This window comes from Carassius auratus, chromosome 27 (assembly GCF_003368295.1).
Source record: "Carassius auratus strain Wakin chromosome 27, ASM336829v1, whole genome shotgun sequence".
Taxonomy (NCBI): Eukaryota; Metazoa; Chordata; class Actinopteri; order Cypriniformes; family Cyprinidae; genus Carassius; species Carassius auratus.
Window position 1 is genome coordinate 29337047 of NC_039269.1, and position 13474 is coordinate 29350520.

A 13474-nucleotide genomic window follows, 5' to 3' on the forward strand; every position below is an offset into this window, starting at 1 on the left:
GCATAATAGAGAAGTGTTTTCTCAAGGGGGCGCTTGTCTGAAGTTTAAAATCATTGGTTACCCGTAAGCCAATCAGATACGTTTAGTAATGACGTATGTTATGCGCCTATACAGCCGCATCGAATCACAGACATCATGCATCGAACTCAAATCTATGATTGAACTTCCACTGTAAACCTGTTGTAAACACATGATGATGCGAGCGAAATACCGTAGTGAACATGGCTGTAAACGACTTTTGCAGATTATGCAAAAATAAGGCTGTAATACCCCGCCATTATATCTTGATCATTGTGCACGCCAAGCTGTGCAGCACACAGACCAAGTTTTTCTGCCTCCTTGACCTGATCCTCCATGAGTGCAACCAAGGGGGACACAATTACAACTGTAGCCTTGCCGGCCTTTGGCCTCCCCAGTTTCTCGCTAACTAACAGTAACAATTGATAAATTAAACTTTTCCCAAAACCAGTCGGGAGTAGGGCCACAACATCACCTCCATTTAAAATGTTTATCAAACACTCTTCTTGTTCTGGCTTCAGTTTGAAAAAGAGTTGAATGTTCTCCATAACAGAGCGAATTGCATCCCGTGTCTCGTTTCCCATTTCCGCGGTCGTTTCAGTTTTCGATTTCTCTAACCTACAATGTAAAACTCGGCGCTAAGCATCTACGTCACGGCTCTCAGCCCGCCCTAAGTTCGTTGATTGGCCCGGCTGTTTCCAGACCGGTGGATAAACAGAAAGCTCTGACGCTGTATCAGACTGAGTACAGAAGCGAAATGAAATTGAGCGGAAGTAGGAAGTCTGACGTAGTCAGTCTAGTTGTTTTCTGCATTATTAGTCAAACTTAAGTTAAACGGCAAACCTTGCCAGCTGTAATAAATTTACATAACTTCTACAAATAGGTGCTTTGTGTTTTTGGAGTCAAACAGAATATGGAAGACTCTGACCTTTGACCTTGTACTATAAATCTGTCTGCTGCCCCGCATCACATTCTCCATGAATCCATGTGAATATAAAAGTGTGAATGCTGTCTTTATGGATCGTCACGTGTCTTCTCGTGTGTATGTGTAGATGGATACACTCTTCACACTTTAGATTGCTGATGTCTGCTGTTGTTCCAGAGATGCTGGTCTGATGCTGCTCTCGTCTCATAACACCCCATTACCTCCCGCCACATCGGCCATATTTCTCTCTCTCTCACCTTGGTCTCTCCCCATAAAGAGGTAATTTAGCAATGAATCACTTGGTATGAAAGTTAAACAGCCATAGACCCCACATCCCAGATAGCAGGAATTTATGTGTCTGCTCAATGAGAGGTCAAGTGCTTCTACAAAGTGTCTGGTCATTTCTGCACTGGTCATCACTTAAATATGTTTACTTGACAAAAAAGGAATAATATTTCTGTATGTGAAATAATCAATAACTTTCAGGAGGGATTTACAACATTTAAGTCATTTCAGAAGATTTTTTCTTTCTTTCTTTCTTTCTCCTTTTTTTTATTTTTTTATTTTATTTTTTATTTTATTTTTTTTGTAGTTCTTGCGATTTGGGGTTTTGTGTAGCCAAAATACAGTTTCAGTTAGAAAGAAACTGAAAATCTTTAAAAAATAAATAAATAATGGAATGATTACTCTTTCTTTGTCTTCCAGTATTTTTATAAAATTAAAATATGATATCAGAAGCTTTATTACACATTTATAATTCAGCAGTGGTATTATTGCACTGTTATAATAGAACAACAGTATCATTACATAATCATAATGTAATGGAAGTATTTTTACACATGTAAAATGCAGCAACGGTATTATTACACTATTGTGATAGGATAACAGCAGTAAAAGTAATGCAGCAGCGCTATTATTACAATTTATAATATGATTAATAATAGTATTATTACATAGTCATAATGTAATATAAGTATTATAAAAGTGTTTTATTGTAACAGCAGTATTATTACACAGTTTTAATGGAATAACATTAAAGGAAGTATATTACATCGGTATAACAGTATTATTAAACAGTTATACTGTAATGATCATATTTCTTCACAATTACAAAAAAATGTCAATATTGCATGTTATAATGTTATATTGTTATAATGGGATAACAGTATTATTGCACAGTTATAATATAATAACATTATTATTACAAAGTGAAAGTGTAAATATGTATTATTATTACATTATTATAATGTTATAAGTCTATTATTAAATGGTTATATGTAATAACATATCTTATTACATACTCAATGTTAGTAGCGTAGTTAATGAAATAACAATATTATTACATAGTATTAATGTAACAACTGTATCATTGCATAGTTATAGTGTAAAATAATAATTATTACATTTGTTTAATATCATTACATATTTGCATTAATATCATACATAATAATAATATAAAATTATTATAGGCAGTTAGTGGAGCAGACCCATGAACCTGATCACAAAAATGGCAAATATATATATATATATATATATATATATATATATATATATATATATATATATATATATATATATTAGTTTATCCATCCAAGTTTTGTTAATCGATCGCTTTTAAAAAATGCCCTGTATCTTGGTCTTGATTTGACATTAAATCTGAGCTTATGTTCATGTCATGTGGAAACAATGGAGCTAGTCTGGGTAAACATGAGAGAAAAGAGACGCTTTCCCAGTTCTCATGAATGCAGATGACCCTTACGATATCAAATATTAAAGCTTTAATTCCTCTACAGCCTGCTGACTGATGCTGCGCTCAGATAAAGCTGCGGGGGAAGATAAGGTTTCATTTTCTTTGTTGGCTAAATGCTTGGCTGAGAGCTTCTGTCTCGGGTTGGGGTGACGAGATCTGGCCTGCACTGGAAGATCTGAACCAAAACAGATCTGAGGAACCCAAGGTTCAGATCTGCATAAAATGATTTCACTTCGTGTTAAACACTCCCACAAACACAATTACACACATTTTGGGTCCAAAAGGAGATTTTTCCCTATAGATACCCATAGATGACAATAAAGAACCTTTATTTTTGTTGTCTAATTGGAATTTAGTACTATTTTAAAACTAATTGTAATCTCTATTTACATAAAAAAACATGCATATTTTAGACACATAATGACGTCACAATACAAAGCTATGTGGCCTAACATTATAACAAACTTAACCTTAAACGTGCATTTTCACCATTACACTTCATAGTTTTATAATAAAGTATAATCACGATGGTATTGAAAAAAGTATCTTCTGTTTCCCAAGGCTGCATTTATTAATGAAAAATAAAGAGAAACCAGTAGAAACAGTGAAATATTAAAATATTAAATAGCAGTTTTCATCATTACTGCAGTCTTCAGTGTCACACGATTCTTCAGAAATCATTCTAATACGCTGATGTGCTACTCAAAAAATTATAATTCTGATTCTGATTCTGATTCTGATTATTATTATTATTATTATTATTATTATTATTATTATTATTATTATTATTATTATTATTATTATTATTATTATTGTGGAAATCCTGATACACTAGCATTCAAATAAATTGTATTCATTTATTTTTTGAATGAAATGAATTTAATGTTAAAACTGTCACTAATGACAATTTAAAGCATGCTTAACATATAAATACATACATACATACATACATATAGTTTAAACTTTTGATCAATAATTTATCTATAATGTCTTGTGCTTGATTGGCGGCTGCAAGTGGCACGGACTCTGCTTTAGATGGTTAAAGGCAGGAATCTCCTGCTAACAGCTGCTGTTTGTGGGCTGAACCCTCAACTGTTGAAACAAAAGGTTCGTGCTTTTTTAAAGGCCAGTAGCTAAGTTTACGTCACAACTGTGCCCATTATTTCCTATTTGTGATTGCTAGTGACAGGCAGGTGTGAGGGACATTCTCATTCCAGAGAGCATTTGATTGGACAAAAGGTAGTATGACACACACAGCTCTTGCATTGCTTAGGAAAACGTAATTAATGATAATATTTGTATATATTCGCAACAGATAAGTCTGTCCCTCTTCGGCGTGTAATAAAAGAGAACAGAGGTGATTTGTTATCTGGACTGAGGCGGAGGAGGAGAGTTGCAGCGTCTCACTCATCCTGCGTCATAAACACACATCATTTGCTCTACCTGTGAAATATTAGCGCTCTAATGGATCAGCTCACACTTGAGGACAGACAGCTGTATTTATGGCTTTTGTCTGTCAGTCACCCTCTCTCTCCACACCTCGCAGTGAAGCACAGAGACAGTTGGATGACCTCTGGGCTGTCAGCAGTCTGGGATTCTTTAGGAGCATAAGCTCTTACACACACACACACACACACACACACGGTTAAACTGTGGTGAAATTTGAAACCGTTTATTAGAAACACTTTGCACCCTTCAAGAACACTGGAGCCACCATAAATAATGACACCAGCAGAGCTACAGACGTGTGTGTGTGTGTGTGTGTGTGTGTGTGTGTGTTGTGATTGCTACGGTCTGCATAAGTTTGGTAGTGTAAGAGATTTAGATGTCAAAGGGGACTTGTGTACAATTTCTCAAGATTCTGAGAGACATATAGAGACAATAATACCAGAATATGCACATACACAATACTTAGGTAAGATTATTAATAATGCAATGCACAAAGATGTTGTTCAAACAAAAATAAATGAAAACAAATCAATAAATGATTAAATTACCATTGAATTTATATATAACAAGAACACATTAAATTGATCAAAAGTATGTAAAAATGTAAAAAGCTATTAAAATGATCAAAACGATTCCAGTGCATCAATTGGCAACTTGTGAAACTCAAGCATTGCATGTTTGAGAAACAAATCCACCATCGAGATGTTTTTTAATTAAAATGTGAGTTCATAATCCATAACAGTGGTCTCTCACATCAAAACCCCACACTTATTTGATTAGAGCTGTTTAGGACTATTTTGGCTTTTAAACAGTGCTTGATCTCTGCAGATTTCTGACAACTTTTTAACTAGAGGAAACATTATTATGGATTATGGACTCATTGTAGACAGGCTCGTATAATTCCACTACTTAAGAAACCCACCCTCAACCCATACAGACCGGTTTCCCTTCTTCCTTTCATTGCAAAAACACTTGAACGAGCTGTGTTCAACCAAGTCTCTACATTTCTCACACACAACAACCTCCTCGATAACAACCAGTCTGGTTTCAGAAGTGGACATTCAGCTGAGACTGCATTGCTCTCAGTTGTTGAAGCTCTAAGACTGGCAAGAGAGGAATCCAAATCTTCAGTACTTATCCTGCTTGATCTGTCCGCTGCTTTTGACACAGTTAACCACCGGATCCTCCTGTCAACCCTACTGGCAAAGGGCATCTCAGGAACCGCACTCCAGTGCTTTGAGTCTTACCTCCCAGATTGGTCTTTCAAAGTATCTTGGAGAGGTGAGGTGTCCAAGTCCCAATATCTAACTACTGGGGTGCCTCAGGGCTCAGTTCTTGGACCACTTCTCTTCTCTGTCTACATGGCATCATTAGGTTCTGTCATTCAGAAACATGGCTTTTCATACCACTGCTATGCTGATGACACTCAACTCTACCTCTCATTCCATCCTGATGATCCGACGGTAGCTATTCGCATCTCAGCTTGTCTAACAGACATTTCTTCCTGGATGATGGACCATCACCTTCAACTCAACCTTGCCAAGACAGAACTGCTTGTGGTTCCAGCAAACCCATCGTTTCATCACAATTTCACCATCAAGTTAGGACCATCAACCATAACTCCTTCAAAAACATGAGTTATGATTGATGATCAGCTGACTTTCTCAGACCACATTGTTAAAACTGTCCGATCCTGCAGATTTGATTTATTCAACATCAAGAAAATCAAGCCCTTTTGTTTGTCACCACCGGCGGCGCCAGGGGGGGTCTTGGGGGGTCTCAAGACCCTGCCAAAAAATGCCTTGACCCCCCATTTGACCCCCCAGCCTCTTCCTGATTAAAAAATATATATATTCGGGATAAAGATCCAAAAATGTTTCTCTTCAAACTACGCAGAACAATAATAAATAATTATTTCGATATTTATTCATACACTGAACCGAGAACCGTTTCTGTCGGACGCGTCCGATTCGAGAACCGATGAGCTGATGATAACTGCGCATGCGTGATTCAGCGTGAAGCAGACTGACACAGAGCGCATCTGAACCGAACTGATTCTTTTGGTGATTGATTCTGAACTGATTCTGTGCTACTGTTATAAGCGCGGGTAAACCAAAGGCTTGAATGAAGGGCAATCATCGCCAATGACGGCATTACATCGTGCGCAAAAGAACCGGCGAACCGTTTTTTTTTTCAACTGGTTTATTTGATCGAATTGTCCGAAAGAACCGGTTCACTTGAGCACCTGCTCCTTTGCCCCTTAAGTGCCCTTTTGTCAAAGCAAAATTTCCTCAAATTTTTTTTTGTAATAACATAAACATTTGTGAATGCCTGCCCATGCCCAATCATAATATTAGTACAATTTATTAATAATAATTTAGCCGTAAATAAAATGACCAACATGATGACCGTTCACCTGACAACGACCTCATCCAACCGGGAAGATTCCTCATGCTGCACGCACATTTTTAATTGTTAGAGGATATTTTCAACATCGTGGCAGCTGGTAAGTGGTGTTTCATTCTCAGCGAAGTGATTTTGATGTTTATTTACTTATTATTATTTTACAAGAACGATGTGATGTGAGAACATGCAGATATGTTGTTTATATTGCTGTGTGTAGCCTGTAGTGTAGAAGTAACACTAGCGTGCTGTTTGAGGGAGAAAAGTTTCACAGGCATCGAGGGGTCTGGTGTTTTTTATGTTATTTGAATAAACTTTTATTATATTACAGTACTTATTTATTTTTAACACGTAAAAATAATTATCACAACACTGGTAAGGCTTATTCAGATTTTCTCATTCTCTGAATTATCATAATAAAAATAAAAACAATTCAGAAATGAATTAAAATATAATTATATTTTAAATGTGATGCAAATATTTTTTTCTACAATAGCAACAGTGTTTACAACAGCAAGACCACTTTAGCCTGTAAACTCAATAATATCTATCTGGAAATAAATGTAAAAATATCAATGTCAATAAAAATGCATAATATACCTGACATGAAAGTGCAGTGTGAAGAATATGAATAACAAATGTAGCCTGTTATTTGTTTACATTGCAAAGGTGTTTTTGTTGTTTAGTAGCAGAAATATGCAGTTATTAGCCATGTCCACTGTATTTTTTGTTGGTTTTCATGAGACCCCCCTTGAAAAGACCAGGACCCCCCATTGCCCCCCCCCCCCAATCAAAATTGTCTGGAGCCACCACTGTTTGTCACTTTTACGGACTTTTAAATTAAATGTTCCCTCTTGGTGGAATGAACTCCCCAACTCAATCCGAGTCCTTAGCCATCTTCAAGAATCGGCTTAAAACACATCTATTCCATCTTTATTTGACCCTCTAACTTTAACACTCACTATTCTAATTCTATTCTTAAAAAAATCTAACTGCCTTTCTAATCTATTTGTATTCTATTTTCTTTCTTTTCATTTATTATGCAATTGTATATGTGTGTTTATGTGTAAAGACCTCTAACTAGCTTGCTCTATTCTTTTTTTATTCTATCTGTTTTCTTTTTATTTATTATATTATTTAAAATCCCATGCTACGTGTACTGTGTTAACCTAACTGAGACTTGTTATAGCACTTATATATCATTGCTTTTTTTGCTGTTTTTGATTGCTTCCACTGTCCTCATCTGTAAGTCGCTTTGGATAAAAGCATCTGCTAAATGAATAAATGTAAATGTAAATATAAATGTATATGTTGGCTGGAAGCAAAGGTTTGAAGTAAAAAAAAAACATCTTGATGGATTTTTTTCTTTTGTCTTATTAATACTTCAATTAATGGACTGGAGTGTTGTGGATTTTTGTGATGTTTTTATCAGCTGTTTGGACGCTGTTTGACGGCACCCATTCAATGCAGAGCATCTATTGCTGAGACAGTCATGCAATGCTACATTTCACCAAATCTGATTAATAATAAAACTCATCTACATCTAGGATGGTCTGAGGGAGAGGACATTTTCAGCAAATTTTCTTTTTTTGGGTGAACCGTTCCTTTACTGGTAGCTCCCACCCCTACAATTACATTTTATTGATCAATGTCAGTAATGCTCATTGCGTACATAACACAATACTAGCCCCAAACCTTAAACTGCTTGTTTATTAATATAGACTGGATTACTGTTTGTTGTGATCAGATACATGATACACAGGTATTACAAGGAGAGGGTGACTTATGAGGACATAACCCATATCCCCATTTTTCAAAACACTTATAAATCATACAGAATGAGTTTTTTTGAGAAAGTAAAAATGCACAAAGTTTCCTGTGAGGGTTAGGGTTAGGTGTAGGGTTGGTGAAGGGAGATAGAATATACAGTTTCTACAGAATAAAAACCATTACACCTGTGGGATGAACACACTTTACATAAAAACAAACATGTGTGAGTGTGTGTGTGTGTGTGTGCGTGCGTGCGTGTGTGTGTGTGTGCGTGTGTGTGTGTTTGTGACTGAGTGAGTGAGTGGGGAAAGAAAAAAAAACCTAAAAAACAATGCTTTAGAAGATAAATGAGGTTCAGCTCCTAAAATGTGGCTCACAGGCTTGGTGAGAAAAAATTGGGACAAAATTGTATAAAGTTTGGTCCGCTTTTAACTGTTTATTAAAGGGGTCACACGATATCGCTAAAAAAAGAACTTTATTTTGTGTATTTGGTGCAATGCAATGTGTTTATCTGGTTTAAGGTTGAACACATTTTTCCATATAATAAACATTACTTTTTATCCTCTATGCCACGCCTTTCTGAAATGCCTTGATTTTTACTAAGCTCATCGTTCTGAAAAGCGAGCTGTGCTCTGATTGGCCAGCTATCCAGTCTGTTGTGATTGGCAGGATGTCAAGCGTGTGACAGAAATGTCAGGCCCTTCACCATACTGTGATGCCGTGTGTCCCAGCCAGATGAGGCAAAACCAATAAAACCCATTACAAGTGAGGTATGTGTAGCATCCAGTGGTGACATAATTACTAATTTTAATACCTTACATTGTCTTTTTCTGTATTTTGTTGTGTATCGTGCTGCGTAAACATAAAACCATGTCTGCATTTGTGATCAGAGAAGCAACAAACAACAAGTGCTACTCTATGCTGCTACGCTCTATGCAAAGTTGAAATTGTGCTGCACACATCTGAATATTTGGGTTGAACTGTTCTGGAGCAGTGTTGTAAATACAACTTAACTACTGATTTTTAGTCGTGTCCTCTTTTGGAAGACCAAACAGAGTAACTTCACATTCACAATGAAACACAGTGTCTCCATGACATGGTGCCGGCAAATCTTGTTGTGCAAATCTTCTCACAAAGTGACATTGACATGTGGGGCGTGATAGAATGAGTCGTTTTAAATGGAGAGTGGTTGACTCTTAACTTTGATAAAGAATATCTCTTTGGGGTTGAGACATTAGTCTTTGTAACTTTACAGATCTTTTTTTATGCACCAAGAGCTTGTAACAGTCCAAAGAGAAAGTATTCCGCTTTTAGTGTTGGATAGATTTTGGATGGGAGTTACACTATTTATATATATATATATATATATATATATATATATATATATATATATATATATATATATATATATATATATATATATATATATGTATGTGTGTGAGTGTGTGTGTGTGTGCGTGCGTGCGTGCGTGTGTGTGTGCGTGCGTGTGTGTGTGTGTGTGTGTGTGTGTGTGTGTGTGTGTGTGTGTGTGTGTGTGTGTGTTTTAATGTTCTGAGCTAAGTATGACACAGAAAACACCCATGGATTGTTCAGGAAATCCCCTTTCATGACAGAGGTGAATTCCTCCAAACATCTGAAGACGAATGAACTGCCTGACATAATGCTCTTTTCTCAGCAGTAAACCAAAGTTTAAGTCACTGTAAAGTGTTTCAACTGACAACTCTGATCCAGAACATTGCCTGACAAGATCACTCACCTTTTTATCAACTTAACTCTTTATAAATGCCAAACTGGCCACAAATATGGCTTTCTCCTCACATGAATCTCAAAAGCACACTTTTTTTTCTGCTCACGTTGCATGTTGTTGTAATTTCGGGCACCATTAGAAGCAGATTGAGCAGCTGCTGCCTGAAGAAGGCTGTAATAAAGTGAGCGCTGATGTGGGCTGAAGCAGAGGTTATGCCCTCCATTTTAATTAGGACCAGACCAGTCACCTGATGGAGGTCACCGCTTCAAGTGCTGGTGATTTGGATGAATCCCGCGTCTGGTTTGGATCTGGCCGAGGGGTAGAGGTGAGAGGCTGAATTAACATAGATTAAGAGAAAAGACTGTGTACGGGAGGCCTAAAACTGAAAGAACCAGCTTCAGATGACACTGAGAACGGCTGGACGCCCGAGAGGATGAGTTCAGAGGTTCACACAAATGCATTCATTTAGAACAGACCTGCTCAATGCACTCAATGCATTGTTTTGAAGATATATGAAATGCATTTTTCAATGGTTACCAAACAAAGGTCATATGTTACAATAAGCTTACCATGGTTAAGTAGTGTTTTCAGCAAAAGTTTGTGGTTACAAGTATATATATATATCACTGCTATCACAAAAAAATTTTTTTTGCCAATAAACAGTTTTTATCATTGACATTCAGAAATGTTTCTTGAGCAGTAAATCATCATAATTTCATGATTTCTGAAGATCATGTGACACTGAAGACTGGAGGAATGATGCTGAAAATACAGCTGTGCATCACAGAAATAAATTATATTAGTTATCTCTTTGTAACTTTCTGTGTCTGTTGGTTTTCCTTAATGCATAACTTACATTGCACTGATATATTCTCCATTTGTAAATGTTAAAAAAGCAATGGAAATATTTGCTGTCAGATGTGCATGAGTTTGTGCTTTAGCGATTCTATGCTAATCTCCACAGATTTCATTTAGAACGAGCGCCAAACAGACAGAGCTCAATGAAATAGGAGCACGATAACTCTGTAGCCTATAACTAAAGTATACATATATATGTGTTTTTTTTTATATATATATATAGCTTCTTTTTTTTTTAACATTGCAATGTTAACATCTAACATTGCAATATTACATTGCAATGTTATAATGTAATTATAATTATTTTAACCCTGTATTTCACATAATATATGCCTACATCCTTACCTTCACTTCATTTTTTTGGATTCAGTTTAATCCAAATACAAAATACCAAGATATATAGGCTACCTTATACCACAAATCAGCCCATAAATACAGAAATATGCATTTTTGCTCATATTGCCCAGCCCTATACAGAAGTGTACAGGATTTTTAATTAAAGTGTACTGTATTTTTATTTATTTTTTATAGCATAAAAAATAAATAAATAGCAAAATTTAACTAAACGGTTTCGGTAAACAATAACAAACTGTAAAAAGTAAAACTGTAAACTGTTTACCCCCACTCCAATACCCATACCCCCAACCCCCCACCCGCAATGTTACCCAGAAAACAGGATACAGGTTTAACTCTTTTGAAATACTTCTGCTAAATGTTACTCTGTCAGACATGCAAAAGAAATCTAATGTATTTCTTGCTCTGGCTACTGTGTATAGACCACCAGGGCCGTATACAGAATTCCTAGAAGAATTTGCAGATTTCCTCTCAGACCTTCTAGTTACAGTTGATAAGGCGCTAATCATGGGAGATTTTAATATTCACGTTGATAATGCAACTGATGCATTAGGACTTGCAAAGCAAAATGTCACCGGGCCCACTCATCGTTTTAATCATACACTAGATTTAATTATATCTCATGGAATATGACGAAAAGACTGACAACATGGGCACTATTTTCTCTAATACATTAGAAGCTGTTGCCCCCATCAAATTGAAAAAGGTTAGAGAAAAACATACTGTGCCATGGTATAACAGTAATACTCACTCTCTCAAGAAAGATACTCGTAGTCTTGAACGCAAATGGATAAAAACTAACTTAGAAGTTTTTAGAATTGCATGGAAAAACAGTATGTCCAGCTATAGACAGGCTCTAAAAACTGCTAGGGCAGAGCATATACACAAACTCATAGAAAATCACCAAAACAATCCATTTTTTTTTTTAGCACAGTAGCTAAGTTAACAAATTACCAGACGCAGCTCAATCAAAATTTTCCCATCACAGTTTAATAGTAATGACTTTATGAATTTCTTCACCTATTAAATAGATAACATTAGAAATACAATAGCGAATGTAGATTCTACAGTTTTTAATACTTTCTTATATTCACTCACTGGCTACTTTATCAGGTTCACCTTGCTAGTACCAGGCTGGACCCCCTTTTGCCTTCAGAACTGCCTTAATTCTTTGTTGCATAGATTCTACAAGGTGTTGGATTTTGGTCCATATTGACATGATAGCACAACACAGTTGCTGCAGATTTATCGGCTGCAAATCCATGATGTGAATCTTCTGTTCCACCACATCCCAAAGCTTCTCTACTGTATCGAGATCTGGTGACTGTGGAGGCCATTTGAGTAAAGTGAACTCATTTTCATGTTCAAGAAACCAGTCTGAAATGATCTGAGTTTTGTGACATGGTGCATTATCCAGTATTCTTTACATCAGAACAGGTCAAATCCTTATAAATAATGGCCCCTCACAAACAGACAGGTGATGTATAAAACACAGTCGCTGCTCTCTCTGTGTTGTGTCCGTGCAACAGGAGTGGAAAACACTTCCACTGATGGAGATCTGGACGTTAAGCAGCTGCAGTCATGTGGATTCAGCTTCTGCAAAAGGAGACGCTCAACCCCGCTGAGGACGGCTGACGAGCTTCAATACAAAAATCAAATAAAAACATTCATTATATATATATATATAATGTATATATATATATATATATATATATTTAGGATTCTTTGATGTATAAAGTTAAAAACAACATTTTTAGAATTATTTTAAAATTATGCTGGAGACTGGAGTAATGATGCTGACTACAGAAACAAAAATAAAATACATTTTAACATATACAAAAATTGTTAGAATATTTTACAGTATCACTCGTTTTACCATTATTATATTTTTCAAATAAATACAGTTTATATAATTATTGAATTGTAGTTATTATAATGTAGATGATAAACATAGAAATGTAAAAAGAAAAATGACAGTCACACATGCATGAGAATCAATTTTCATGTACAATAGGTAAAACATAAAAACAACATCCATACGCTTTGGTTGCTCGTTACAGTTAGTATGTAGTGAGACGACTGACTCTAAGCAGCGCCCTAAAAATAAATGTGCTCATTTCTCTCCAGACTGCTTTCCCTCAACATCCCTCGCTGTTTTATTTTCACCACCCACCCCGTAATGACAAAAATGCCCACCAC